The sequence below is a fragment of the Numida meleagris genome, chromosome 8 (genome assembly GCF_002078875.1).
Source record: "Numida meleagris isolate 19003 breed g44 Domestic line chromosome 8, NumMel1.0, whole genome shotgun sequence".
Classification (NCBI taxonomy): Eukaryota; Metazoa; Chordata; class Aves; order Galliformes; family Numididae; genus Numida; species Numida meleagris.
The window spans coordinates 18,088,216-18,102,504 of NC_034416.1; the positions used below are offsets into that span (position 1 = coordinate 18,088,216).

Sequence of the window (14,289 nt, forward strand, 5' to 3'; positions counted from 1 at the left end):
CCATTATCATACAACTTCTTATCGGTAAAAAAACAATCTTTGCCCTTTCGAAAGACAGAGAAACGCAGGTGGTAAATATCAGAAATGAGGTCTGTTCTTCTATATACTTTTTAAACACATGTATATCCTTATATATCCAGTGTTGTTTCAAAATTGGGAGGCAAAGTGCCAGCTCCACTGAGTTTAGCCACTGTTACCACCTTTCCTAAGCGAGAGTAATTGGCAGGCATTAAAAACGTTTGGGTCCTGCCCACCAGAAATAGGTTCTCCCTTCTGCACAGAGCCAGACTTGCTACATGCTATGAACCACCTTCAGGCAGGATATCAAGGTAAAAATGTACAGTTTTGTAACTGATACATCACAGAACACAAGGAAACACGCAGCAAAATGGAGCACAGTGAAAAGAAACAACAGGTTCAAATGGAGTGAGACTCTCATTGCCAGGAGCCAGCAAACTGACAGGTTTGGGAAAGTCGTTTCCAATGACCCATTTGAAATTTGTACCTAAAATTCTAACAGTATGAATGAAATGTTCCTGTCTTTGAATTTATATTCATCCAAAGCTGACGTGCAATATGCACTTAGAAATTGAAACAAAACACAAATTTAATGTCATTCGAAAATGTACCTGAATTCTGGTTGCTCCTCATTCCCTTTTCCCACACCTATTGTAAGGATTTTCCATAGCTTACAAAACAGAGATGGGCTATTGCACATTAAAAGATATAGACGTCAGTATTTCTCATTTTGCCTTTTTCAGCAGCATTCTACTTCAAGATGCGCATAAGGAGAGGGAGATACACCTCAGCTGCACAGGAGTCTCAGAAAACACAAGCAAAAGTCTCCTCTGCCACCACCCGCAATGCTCTCCTCGTGCTTTCAGCTCTCCTCGTGCTGCTGAGGAGCAGTGTGAATTGAAGGAGAAAGCTGGAAACTGGAAGTGACACAACGGGAGTTCCTCTTGGACATCACTCCTGCTCAGCCGACACCATTCTTTTCTAGCACAATGCCAGTGATGTAGCAGAGTTTCACTTTTTGAAGAAGAATTTCCAAGTATGAGCCTAGCTTTAGTTTGAAAACATAATTTTCACACGTTTTCTCAAAAAGCACCTCTGAAAAAAGCATCTTTGGAGTGTGAGAATTATCTTTGGTTGGAGGCTTAAGTGTGTGCTGGATTCCCAATGGCTTACCTGTATCTCATGATACACAGCAGCCGCTTTTGGATGCTGCACAACATCTAACAATTCTAATGCAAAGAAGTGGCAGCAATTCAGTTTTTCACATCAAAACCTAGGTACGATCATGACACTAGACTGTCAACATCTGACTGACTAAAAGTTTGCAAAGGAAGCAGCTGAGGAACAGGCAAGTGCATTACACAGAAAGGTGGGTGAGAAACAGAACAAAATTAACACTTGGATTTAGAGGAGAGTTCTAAAAGCAAACTGTATTGTTCTCAGGTAGCCAGTATCGTAGTTACCATCCAAAATTTGGAGGTATGATATTAACTGGACGGTTCGGAGCAGTGTTCATTGTGAAGTCACAGCAACATGCCCCAACTGCTGGGGCTGCATCTGGCTGCTGCCACAAAACACTCCGTGCTGAATAGCTCTCTTCCTGCATAACTCTTATTCACAAAACACAAAAAGAACACAAACAACATTTTCCTTTCATTTATTTGTGAGTATATTTCAGATAAAGCTATTCTGATGGCTTAGGTCTCTTTGTTCAGATTGCACAAGCTATTTGATGTCAAAGTTATTTAAATCCTGAGAAGAAGTATTACAATAGCTAGAAATGATGTATGAATAGGACATAAACGATGATGATGGAATGGCTGATTTAATAAATGGAAACCTGAAGCTGAAAGCTTGAATGGGGAAGGCACTAGATCCACAGCTCCGCTGGTGGGGAACATGGGGTCAGGGAGAACTGAGGAGAAATGCTGCATGTCACCATGCCAGCCAGTATTTATCCCTGTGCTCTGAGAACTGGACGTGACATTGGGTAAGCTACTAGAGCTGCCAACTTGCAGACGATACATAAAGCTGACAACCTAATCATCTGTGGCATTAAAGATCCTGTGGCACTTGTTGTAAAAGACAAGGAATTAGCCATAGTGAACTGGCCTAATTTCAGTCTACATAATTACATTCTGCACACCTATGATTCCTTGGCAGTTTCTTGGGGTAGGGAAAGTATTCTTCCCTTTCTGTGACCATTTTCCTAGCACATCTCAGATATAGGTGCAGTTATCTTGCACTTAAGTCTGATATAAAACTGTTAAATTTGCAACACTCTTTGATATCATTTATTCTAAAAGGCAAGATCATTACCGCAGACATCCCAAAGGGCTGTGTACTCCACCCTACCTGCTTCGGTAACTAGGCAAGAAAAGAGAAAACTGAGAATTTGGTTTCTGATTCTTCCCCTTTCTTTTCTCTGCCTGTTTCCATGCTTTTGAAACCTAAGTCATAAGGCTGTCTGAACATTTTTTTCGTGGTTTAATAAACACAACATGCTTGCACTTGTTTTGCATTTTTATAGTGACGCAGTGGCAGTAAGACACTTCCACAAATACAAATGCATGCAATTATATAGGTATTTAAGTGCTAACTTTTTGTCAGGCACATACATCAATTAAAGTTCACTTCTGGTTGTTACCCGTGCCCAGCAGGGCCGCCTGGCTCTGTGCCTTCCAGGTGGGCACACACCACCTCTCCAGCTGCAGCTGGTGGGAACTGTTGCTCCGTGGCTGTATGGGAGCTAGCTCCAACAGAAACTTACTAGCAGCACCTGAGAACTGCCTGTGGAAGGGGTCTCACTATCAGTCTGGCAGTTTTTAATTCTTCCCTTCGCTTTCTTACAGATGGTTTCAATACAAAGGATCTGAACCTTAATTTTCATATATAACTTATTTCAGAGACGGTTCTGCTTGCATTTATTTGTAGTTTCCAATACTTGAAGGGAGCGTATAAACAGGAGGGGGTACAACTGTTTACATGGGTGGATAGTGATAGGACAAGGGGGAATGGTTTTAAACTAAGTCAGAGGAGGTTTAGGTTGGATATTAGCAGGAAGTTTTTCACTCAGAGGGTGGTGACGCACTGGAACAGGTTGCCCAAGGAGGTTGTGGATGCCCCGTCCCTCGAGGTGTTCAAGGCCAGGCTGGACGTGGCTCTGGGCAGCCTGGTGTGGTGGTTGGCAGCCCTGCACTCAGCAGGGGGGTTGAAACTCGATGATCTTTGAGGTCCTTTTCAACCCAGGCCATTCTATGTTTCCATGATTCTATGATTCTATGATTTTCCCTCTTCTACTTTTTCTTAAGCACTTCTGTTGTGTTTCACATTCCACTATACAGACAGAAATGTAACCTGTCTACATACCAGGTGTGTTAACCCACCGGAGTATGGCCTCTTCCAACACAACCCAACTACACTGCCCCAGTTGCAGGCTATGACAACACCGCACCATGCGGCTGTGAGCGCTGGCAGCATCAGTTCTAAGAGCCAGAATATCCAAATGTTGCAAACAGATGAAGTTTGGTTCAGGATTTTAAAGCCCTGAAGTATTGCAGTGGTCTGTCTAGGGTCTGCTCTTGACCCATTTTAAATACTTTCTGTCTACCGCAGAAGTAGACCCTCATTAACCTGCCCTGAAGTCCTTAAAAATTAAATTAAATCTCACTAGGAAAGATTCAAGTAGTAAAGTGGCAGTTTTAGTTTTACGGGATACAGTTGTGCACTGTTAGTATTCCCGATTTTGGCCCACAACCTCTTTTTCCCTCTTGCCAGACTTGGGGTAACATTTCTTTCATTTTTGTTCAGAGGTAAATTGCACAGCCAGGAATGATGTTAATTCCAGGGTCTGGCTCAAAGTGCTTTGTAATAAAAAGACTCTTATTAGCTTTGGTAGTGCACCTATAGTGCTCAGCAGAGTACTGAGCCATAATATGAATGTATTTTGTAAGGGAAAAGTTTATATTCAGTATCATTGGCAATATTAAATTGGCCTGTGTTTACACTAAATAACCCAACTTCCTTGTGTGTTTCATATGCATAAATCATCAGCATGATTTTGTATTCAGCTCTGTCAGATTGTTACCCTGACGATCACTATTAAATACTTTTTGCTTATGACCTAAAGAGAAGTTTTCTGCTACAGCTTTCACTACTGTAGGAAGGATGGACCCAAGCAACTTGGCTTATGTACGGAACTGTCAAAGGACATGAGGTAAAACACCAGCTCTGTTCAGGGATCTAATTGGCTGTACTTATTGTGTGCTAGCATTAGTCAGTTATTACGTTATTAAATCCTCTCTAATCATTAACTGAAGCTTTTCATAAATATCTTTCTGCAAAACAGACCTTCCCTAAAAAATTAATTTATTGGATGTTTACAGGCTTAAGAAAAGTGTTTTTACGATAGAAAATCAGAATGACTTCCTTTCTAAATAACCCCGATCGGTGCTGTAATTGAGAAGAGCAGGCTATTTTTTTTTTCACGCAATAATCTGATATGGGAGTTTCGTTTCTCAAGAGGCTTGCTTGGCCTGCTCTTTATAGACATTCAGTCTCTGTAAATATGCTTTTGGTTTCTTTATCAGTAATAGTATTAGACCTGAATGCTTTACTATTCAGTATAATGGAATATAAAAGGGCTTTCTGTAAAGTTTTAGACAAGCTAGTTTAATAGAAAGAAATGAACATACATTGAAGGATATTCTTTACAAGCAGACTACCATTTACAGGGATTTTCTTTTATTACTTGGTTCTTATATTTTTAGAGAAAATGACATTGTTTCCTCTGTTGTTTTTTTTTCTTTGTCATTGTTTTCCTTTTCTTCCAGCTTGTACTTTGCTACCGAACCATCTGACTCTCTGTGTTGCCATGGGAAGGACTGTAATGCCATAAATTCAGAGAAGTTACAGTGTTCTTTCTTTCATTTTATTCTTACACAATCATTAGCGCAGATTAGCTCCTTTCGTAAGGGTGTCCTGGCAGTAGAGCAGGGCTGTAAAATGTTCCATTTTGGAAAACATACAGCAAAAGCATTTTGCATGTTTCACAGCAAGGCACCAACTGACACAGGCGAAAGCCAATGCTTCCCAACTTGTAGACACTTGACTGTTGGAGAACTGAGCCAAACCATGGGCAGTTATCCATCCAGTCTTACAGTAGCTAATGGAAATTCTGGAAAAGTTATATAAAAAAAAAATATACACCAAAATACCTATAACACAAAAAACCTGCTGGATGCCTTAGGGGATTTGTAATACAATACTGAGATTTTCGTTTTTGAACTGCTGGTTAAATCCGCAACAGGCAGGTAGTGAGTGAAGTTTGCTGCCTTCTAAATCTGCAGTGTGCTCTATCTGACAGCAGCCAGCGGTCTCAGCTCAGCTGCTGGTGCCAGCTCTTTCCACCAGACAAAGGAGAGCTTCCTTCTGCAGATGCATTTCCAGTCCCAAAATAAATGTCTCTGGAAAACGGCCTGCAGGAGTCGCATCTGCTGAAGTTAAGAAGATCCCACTTGAGCACAGGAGAGGCAGGGTGACATGCCGTATAACGCAATCCAACTTCCCCAGCAAGGCCAGCCAAGCGCATCTAGATATTGGAAGAGGATTGCCTGTGCCTCGCTGCACCCAGTTGGCACGGCCAGCCACATCCCTGCGTTACAGCAGCCACGGCCCAGCCCCAGGACTGGGATGGTTCCTCTGGATGCAGCTCCTGAGCGCCAACAGAGGCAAAACCACATCCTTAGCTGGGAACTTGCAGCAAGCATCGGCTAGTCCTACTCTATTTGTCATCCAGTGTTGACAAGGGTAACAACTTATTTTGACCAGTAAACAACAGAAAGACAAATTCTGAAGGTACAGGGAGCAGACGTGCAAAGCTGAGAAAGCCAAGAGCAGGGAGTCACTGTCCTGACTGCAGCCACGTGTTAATCTCGCTTTTGGCTGGTGGCTGTGTGCTGAGCTGCTCTGCTCAGTGTTTTGCATGTTGATTGGCTTGTTATTCACTTCTCCCTCTGTTGGAAGCCAGACTAACCTGTGGGGGAAGTGTTGGAAAACAATTACACTGTATTGAAATGGCCGTACAAGTACAGCATACTGCAATACTCTACATAATTTATTAGGTGTTACTACATTTGCTGGCACCCACATGACAAAGATTTTAACAAGACCGACAAATACGACAACATCTGCATTTCTGGGAGAACATTTGTGATGAAAATTTAAAATTAAACCAAAAACGCACTTACTCTGGTGCAAACACTGCAGCCGTGGTCTGCCTGGACTCTCAATGTATCATGTTAACACAGGATGGCTGCCAGAGTGAAATAGAAATGTTCTTTACAGCAGCAATTAATTGCTTACTATTTTTGAAAATTAACATTTAATGTACATTTCCAAACCAATCCAGTATTACCCTGAATTTTCATGCATCATTTCTTTGTTTCTGTCCCTATTGTGCACACAAGGTCAATTAACTGGCAAATACAATTATTTTACAAACATAGCAAGCTGCAGCTATTATAAATAACAACTTATTTGCATATTTCCTTGTTTCTGGAGAGAATGACAATTTTACAGGTCTGAAAATCTTTGAAAATATAATACAGGGAGACACTCTTTTTAAGAAAATATTCTCCTTAGCTATATATTCAGTTAAATATGCTATTTCTTAGATTACAATCAGTAGGTAGAAGCCAGTTTGCAGATTCTAGAACTCACTTCGTTTGCATCTTGAAAATGGAAGGAAACTGAAGGCTTTCAAGCTTTATTGTTCAACTCTGTAATTCTGTTGCTCTTTGTAAATGAAACAGGAAAGAGATATATGTGAACATATCACATGTTTCAGCCTAAATGAGCTTTTCAAATTGTAAATGAGTATAATTGTAGTCACCTTCATAGTATTCCTGAAGTTCAAGCTGTGACAGAATCTTGTGAAGGATTTGGGAAAACATGACTCACAAGATTTTAACGCTGGCAGACAAAGACCCCTTTCTGATTCTATTTTTGATTCCCAGGGTCTCTTTAGATAAAGAAGATATTTAGCACTGAGGGACAATAGAGAACAGCTGTAAGGATGATTTCTTTCAAAAGGAGAAATCAAAGGGCAGCACTTCTAATGTGCAGTATATATGGCAATCCCTTTGTCTGAATATTGAATAACTGGTTGGTACTAGCATGCTGTGCTGAAACTGCATGGCTATAGAGGTAGACATATTTCTTGATGACAACTGCATGCTGTTGGATTTGTTTCAGTGACTGTGAATCTCTGAGCCATGCATATTGTGTTCCATTTGCTACTTCACAAGAAAAAAATATTTAGTGAGCTTATGGGCAGCAGAACAACTCGTTTAGGCTGATTGGGGCACATGGGGTGATTTGTAGATTCAGACGTGCCGACTTTCAGGCACTTTGAAAAAGCTACGCAGGGTGAATTTGAGATTTATCCCCCAACACAATTCGTGTGTTGGGGTGCTCCTACTGAGACCTACCAACGGGAGCTGACAGCTGCATACAAGGCACTGGAAACACTTTAAAGCTTGCTGTAAAGAAAATAGAGCAGTCTACGCCTGGCGGGGAGGAAAATCGATGACTCGGCACTTGGCAGTGGTGACCAGCAGGATGCTTCTGATGAGTGCTGAGTCATTGATTTCCCTCCCTGATAAGCAGCAGCTGCTCCATTCACACCGCAGAAAGCCTTCTTGCCAGGACCAACTGTGTCAGCAGGCATTATTGTCGTTAAAGCAAGAAGTATTAGCTGACAAGACATCCAATTTATGTATTTTTGGTCTTGATATCTCTACTTACACTTTCAAAGTTGCTTCTCAGATAGCACCTAGGAGGACACACACATCAAGCAAGACATTCAATAGCACAAGCTGCTTCACAGGCACAGGCAATATTTGTGTGATGGATATGTGAATGCAGCCCAAGCCTTCAGCTCCTTTCCTTACTGGGATGCACACATTTCATGCACTCAGAGATCAGTCAAACAGAGGTTAGGATAGCTTCTGAGAAAGCAGACTACAAGTCAGCACAGTGCTTAAAGTAGGGAAACTTCCATGTTTAAAGTTAGACCTGTAAATATTTGGGTGGACTGAACTCTTCTTACATGCTATGCCTTCAAATGTATGCTGTGTTGTAATACGGGATAGCTGAAAAGTGAAGCATAATTGTAGTTTATCATTTTATGAAAATAAAAAGGCAGCAGGTAAAACAGGTGAGACTGCACTGAATGACTGCAATAAAAGTGCAGTCGGAGCAGGTTATTACAAATCTCAGCATTTTTATGAGTATGTATTTATTTCTCAACATGTTCTGTCATTTATTACATGGTTTATATTACCGTAATTATTACTTAATAAGCTAATATTTTTGTATGTCTGTTTGAACTGATCTTTGAGGACACAGTTTACAGAAGGAGTCAAAAGAAGAGAAGGGGCTGTCAGGAGATAAAAGCTCTCTCCGCAGATTAAAATGGACTGAAGCATGCTATTTATAGTCAGACACATCACTGTTGGTCACAGTGCTGAGTTTCTTCATTTTGGGTTCCCTTTATCGCCTAATATACATGACTCTGCCTCAGAGCTGCTCACAGAATAGACCATAGCTCAGGCTTCCTTGCTGGAGCAGCCACACCAACCATTTTCTCCCAGCTCTGCAGTCTTTGTCGTAACGAGTAAGCCGCATTTTCCCGGTTAGTGCAGCTGCACATTGGCTCCCCTCCTGCAGGCACAAGCCCACTTCTATTCATTTGCTTTTTAATGTGGCATCATCTTCTGGCTCCAGTGAGTCCTTGCTAGAGTTATGCCAACTCACTGCTTTTGTTGACATAGACTGTGCTGTGTACATCAGGTACATACAACATCCACTCAGGTTTTAGCACTTGTGAGTGCACGAACTCTGGAACTGAAGATAAAATCACTGCCAGCATCTTTCCTTTGCCCTATCTCCCTACATTCCTGACAGCCCTCCTCCATCCTGCTATGCCGAGGGGCAGCTGAGGAGGCTCCTCCTTGCACTTACAGTTGCATTAGCAGAGAAGCTTTCAAGGATAACTGCTGCTCCTCGGGGAGGCCGGGAAGAGGAGCAGAAAAGAGTGCCCTCATTCTTTTATTCCTTCGCACATCTGGGGTCTGAAGTATCTGAGGCTGTGCTAAAAAACTGCTAACTTAAGAAACAAGTCTTTGAAATCCGATTGTCAGCTATAGTGCAGTTAATGAGCCATGTAACATCTTAAATCACACACGTATCACTTTCTTCAAAGTTGTTGACCAAGGGTATAAAGAATACAAAAGAGAAATAGTGAGCTCCAGAGTATGACGCGACCCCTGTCCCGTGCCTGAGTTTCTTTGGCATAATTCACATGAACAGAAAATGAATCTCATAAGCGAACAGTTGAAACTGATGCAAATAGATGTATTCTTAAAATTCCCTGTCTAATTTTCCAATTGTTTTAGTAAAATATTAACTTTGCAAAGCACAGGCAAGATTCTGCTACTGACTTATGGTAAGGTTGTGTTTCAAGAGTTGCGGAGTAAAAGAGAGATCAACTGAAAAATAAAAAACTATGACAGATCCTAGATAATATTGTTATCAACTAGAAGCTAAGGAATATGGAGTTCAGAGAGAATTGAGTATTTAGTGTAAAATATTTAAAGTTCCTGTTAAACTGATCAAGTGGGGGGGAATATGCTACTCATAAATAATGAATGTTCAATACAAACATTGCAGTTTGGGATGCAGTCCAATTTTTGGATAAAAAAGAAGTTCCATTAGAGAGTGTTCCAATGAACAAGATCCTGCTGTGTTTAGATCATATCTGTCTAATAAAGTTAAAGATTTAGTCATAATTAATAGAGATCCAGGCATTTACCTAATTAAAATGAACTAGGTAGAAAGAATTGATTATACATTTCTGTTATGAATGAAAATAAACATAAAAACTAGTGTTCTTCCAAAGATAATGTATAACTTGAATGCTTTGATGATGGAAATCTCACATTATTAGAATGTAAGATCATTACTGATTGGAAAAAAATGTAAATGATTACAATTAGTAAGTCAGATCATCTAAAACAGCATATGAGTTGATGGACCTATGACAACTTACAGTATCTGAGAGTGTTCTTATCTCCAACCAATGAGAAACACAGAAACAACATCCCTAAAGAGGAATACTTCCTTCAAACCACTATCAAACAAAATCGTTTTCAGATGAAAAAAGAAAGCAAATGACAACACTGCACAGACTGTCACCAAAACTGGTACACAGAAAGCCTCGGTGTATGTAAAATAATAATGTTTATATGAACCTAATGATGATGTACTGTTCTGAGAAAGGTGTTAAAGCTTTTCTTCAGCTCTGAAATCAGAAAAAAAATCCTTGAAAACAGTCTTTATTACAAGACTGTCAATATTTCGTACGGCTTTTTATACAAGGAGTATTACAAAGTGTTCCCTTTTTTGGTGTCCTCTGTGATGATGGAAAGTACGGCTGTGATGCAGCTCTTCCAACACTGCAGCCTCAGCAGAGATCTGAGTGAAGGATGTTGCTTGCTTACATCACAGAACCGTAGGTGCTGGAAGGGACCTCTGGAGATCCCCAGTCCAACCCCCAGCTGCAGCAGGCTCTCTGCCGCAGGTTGCACAGGAAAGCATCCAGGTTGGTTTTGAGTATCTCCAGAGAAGGAGATTCCACAGAGTCTCTGATGTTCCTGAAGACCTGCAGTACCACGGATATGATGATATGGTTAAAACAAAAACAAAAAGAATGCATGAGTCTAGCGTTTTGCAAGCCTTCTTGAACTCTGTTTGAATTTGGGGGCGGAGATTTGGGTTATTTTATTCCCACTGGTACAAGCGATAACTTTTGCATTCAGCAATGGTCAAATTGCAAAATCAGAATGGGAAAAATTTGTTTACAAAATTTCTATGATCCCAGTTCGCCTGGTATGGCAAACAAGATGCTCTATTGAACACAAGAGCTCTGAAACCAAAATATTATCTCTATTGCTGTACCTTTCTTATAGTACCTTCATTTCTAAGTAGAAGAGGCAGAATGGAAAGTAGAAAAATAAATATGAATCAAAGGGAGCATACCAGCCTGCCTCTAGACAGTAACATTTGGAGTTGTCGTATTGTATTGTATGTAACCTTTATGTTACATCCCTGAAAATAAAAGCAGAATATTCAAGAACAACACTAAGTAGCCTGCCTTTTGGACACAGAAGATATTCTTAGCTTATATTCCACTAGCTTTCGAATGCTCAGAGAAACAGCTGTTCAATTTTATGTCATATCACTACACTACCCTTATTGCAAAAGACAGAGACCTTGCATAATCAACATAATTTCCTGGAGTGTCTTCCTATTGCATCCATTCTCACACTGCTAATGGTAACTGCTGCATTAACAGCACTTCTGTTTTACCAAGTATGCTGAAGATTATGTTCTAGAACAGACTTTCACAGGCAAATCTTCATGAATACTGTGGGCCAGAGCTGTCAGGCACCTTCCTTCCTGAGGACATAATTTTTATTTGTACTGAAGACATCTGGTCAATATTTATTAAAGCCTGTAGATTGGTTTGACGATACAGAGCTAGAAATATAGCTGATGTAAACTGGTATGGCTATAACATATTCAGCAGAGAGATGCTAGATTAACATTAGCACAAAATCTCTCCCCGAAAACTACAGTATAGCAGCACACTAAGTAGGTACGTATCTTTCAAAAACTGATTTGAACTTGGAATCTTCATTTTCTCTAGATGTAACGTGGGAATTCTCTGGCCCTTAAGCAAAGCTATTTGAAGCTAATGTCCTAGTGCAGATAAGAACTGAATTTAACTCAATGTGCATTCACTGGATACGTTCCATCCTGTAGAAACACCTCTCCCCACCCAGCAAGACAAATATGTAGGGCAGACAGTGCAGAGTACTATTTCATTTTCTCTCCTTTTTTAAAGCCTTCTCCTTTATGTGCGTGCATGCTCATATTTCTACCCCTCCTTTTTCATCTCATGTCTCTGTAGGGCACCAGAACTGCTTTTCGGGTGGGAAGGCAGCAGTGTAAAATTGACTACCATTCTAGTCAATTTGCTTCAGTAGCCATTCCATGTGTAAAGCACTTTATACAGAAGGAAGCTTTATAGACCTTATGAACAAAAAAAAAAATCTCTCTCTCTCTCTCTCTCTTTTTTTTTTTTTTTACAGCTAAGAGGTTCCTGTGAAATCAGAAAGGTTTCAAGAATTCATGTGAGGACAAAATTTGGCATGGAACATATAAAAAAAAAAAAGCCTATTAAGCTCTTACAATCTGTTTCCCCTTGTTTTTCTTATTAGCACAGGAAACACTCTCAGGAGGAAAATCATCCGTTCTAGAGAAGAAAGTCTTTACCTAGGAACAAAGGGCAGATTGTACACAGAAGCACTTCTCACTGCCTCCTACTGTCTGAAACCAAACTGTAGTGTTATTTTAAAATGAGAAAGCCAAGAGCAAAAAAATTATGTGGCTGCAACAAGCTAAAGTGTCCCATGTTTGATATATTTGCTATATTGTCCAAAGATAAGTAGCATTCGTTTCGTTCTTCTAGTGTTTACTCTTTGTATTTTTTTATGGCCTTATGTAACTTATGCCTAACCCATAACTTAAATCAGTGCTGTGCCTTTAAAGCTTTAAGGATGTCTGGGACAAGGAAGTCGTTTCTACTTGATTTGCTGAAGACCAGTGTTGAGGACAAACATACTCGGTTTTGTTTAGACGTTCCCTGCAATCTAGAATGAAGGTCATCATACCCGAAAACATGCGTCTGCTGCTTGCGTGTCGGGGAATCCAGCAGCCTTCTGTGCAGCCCAGATGACATCAGGCTGGTACAAGAAAAAAATCTTCGTAAGATGCAAAAGATTTGTCAGCGCATACAGAGGCATGCAAAGGCTGTAGGGCTACCACTTAAAACAATGCAAGACAATGGAAGATTACAATTAATTTACAATTGGTTTCTAGTTTCAGACGGTTTACCTGGCTTTCAGATACTAGCCATGCTAAGTCCCCTCTTGTTCACATACTGGTAAGAAAAATCTGTATTTCCATGTTGCTTTCAATAGTCCTTTCTATAAAATGACAGATTTTAGACCTCGGAAACCCATAGTCTTGGAAGAACATTTAAGTAAGATTAGATTAAGAAAAAATTCTACCTTGTCTATATATGCTGTGTGTGTATGTATATATTTGTATTTGTTTTTATTAGAATGAGAGGACTAAAATGTCACCTTGGGACTACCTCTCCTTGACCATGCAGCTTCCCAGGACCCCAGGAAATTATTATCTGGGATGCCCACAGAAGGAACTAGTCAGGGAAGCAAAACACAGCCAACTGCTAAGATACTCGTGTAATCCCTAGGCAAGGTGCAAAGGAGGTAATCAGTGTAGTTGTGTAATATGACATCCAGGAAAGAAGTCACCGTGCTCCTAGATAACCCAGACAATTCAACAAATGAAGAGTGGAGGTTCCTACATCTCAAGGAGATGGTTGGGGCCTTGGGAAACTCTGAATGCATGACTGGAAGCTAATAGTCAAAGTCAGCCCCAGGATGAGAAGGGGAATGAGGCTACTGGCGAGATTCCCAAAGCCTCTCAATTTCTCTATTAACAGATCAGAGAATATTACAAAACATGACAGGAAGGAACTTCAAGAAGTCTCATCCCTACATCCCCAGACATGGTGACGAGACCCTTCTAATTCCTGATGGGCATTTTTCTAACCTCAACTTAAAGGGAAAATGGAAAGGTTCTGCAGTAATCTGTGGCTGTCTGTATTGTCCAAGAAGGCTCGTGCCTAAAGTCTACTCAAACTTTTTTGCTGCACTTTAATCATTTATGGTCTGTCCTGTCCACAAGATTACGCCCTGGGGATTTGCATCAGATTTTTATGTATTGGAAGACAGCTATCATGTTTCTTTTCAGTTTTTTTGTATTCTAGTCTAAACAACCCCGAACCTTGTAATCTTTTCTTATATGTCAGTATACTGCTCTGTTCTGGTCTTTTGTGAAGTGGAGACTCAAAAATGAACTTAGCTGAGGCAATTCCAGTGCTGTAAAAATGAAGCACGCTTCATGCATTTTGCAGGCTATGCTCCTGTCTGTACATCTCAGCATGACATTTCCCCCTTTTTTACCACAGCACAGCATCGCCCATTCATGTTCAAACTGTAATCAACTACAACCCTGGGTTCCTTTTCCACATGACTGTAAATTAGTCAGGTGTTTCTC

At 40.5% G+C, this 14,289-nt stretch overlaps 1 long non-coding RNA gene across 1 annotated transcript; it reads left to right on the plus strand.

Annotated features, from left to right (window-relative positions):
• Nucleotides 1,554-4,926, plus strand: LOC110403121. Its single transcript, XR_002441519.1, has 3 exons — nucleotides 1,554-1,681; nucleotides 4,166-4,234; nucleotides 4,851-4,926. It is a non-coding gene; the product is annotated as an uncharacterized LOC110403121 (long non-coding RNA).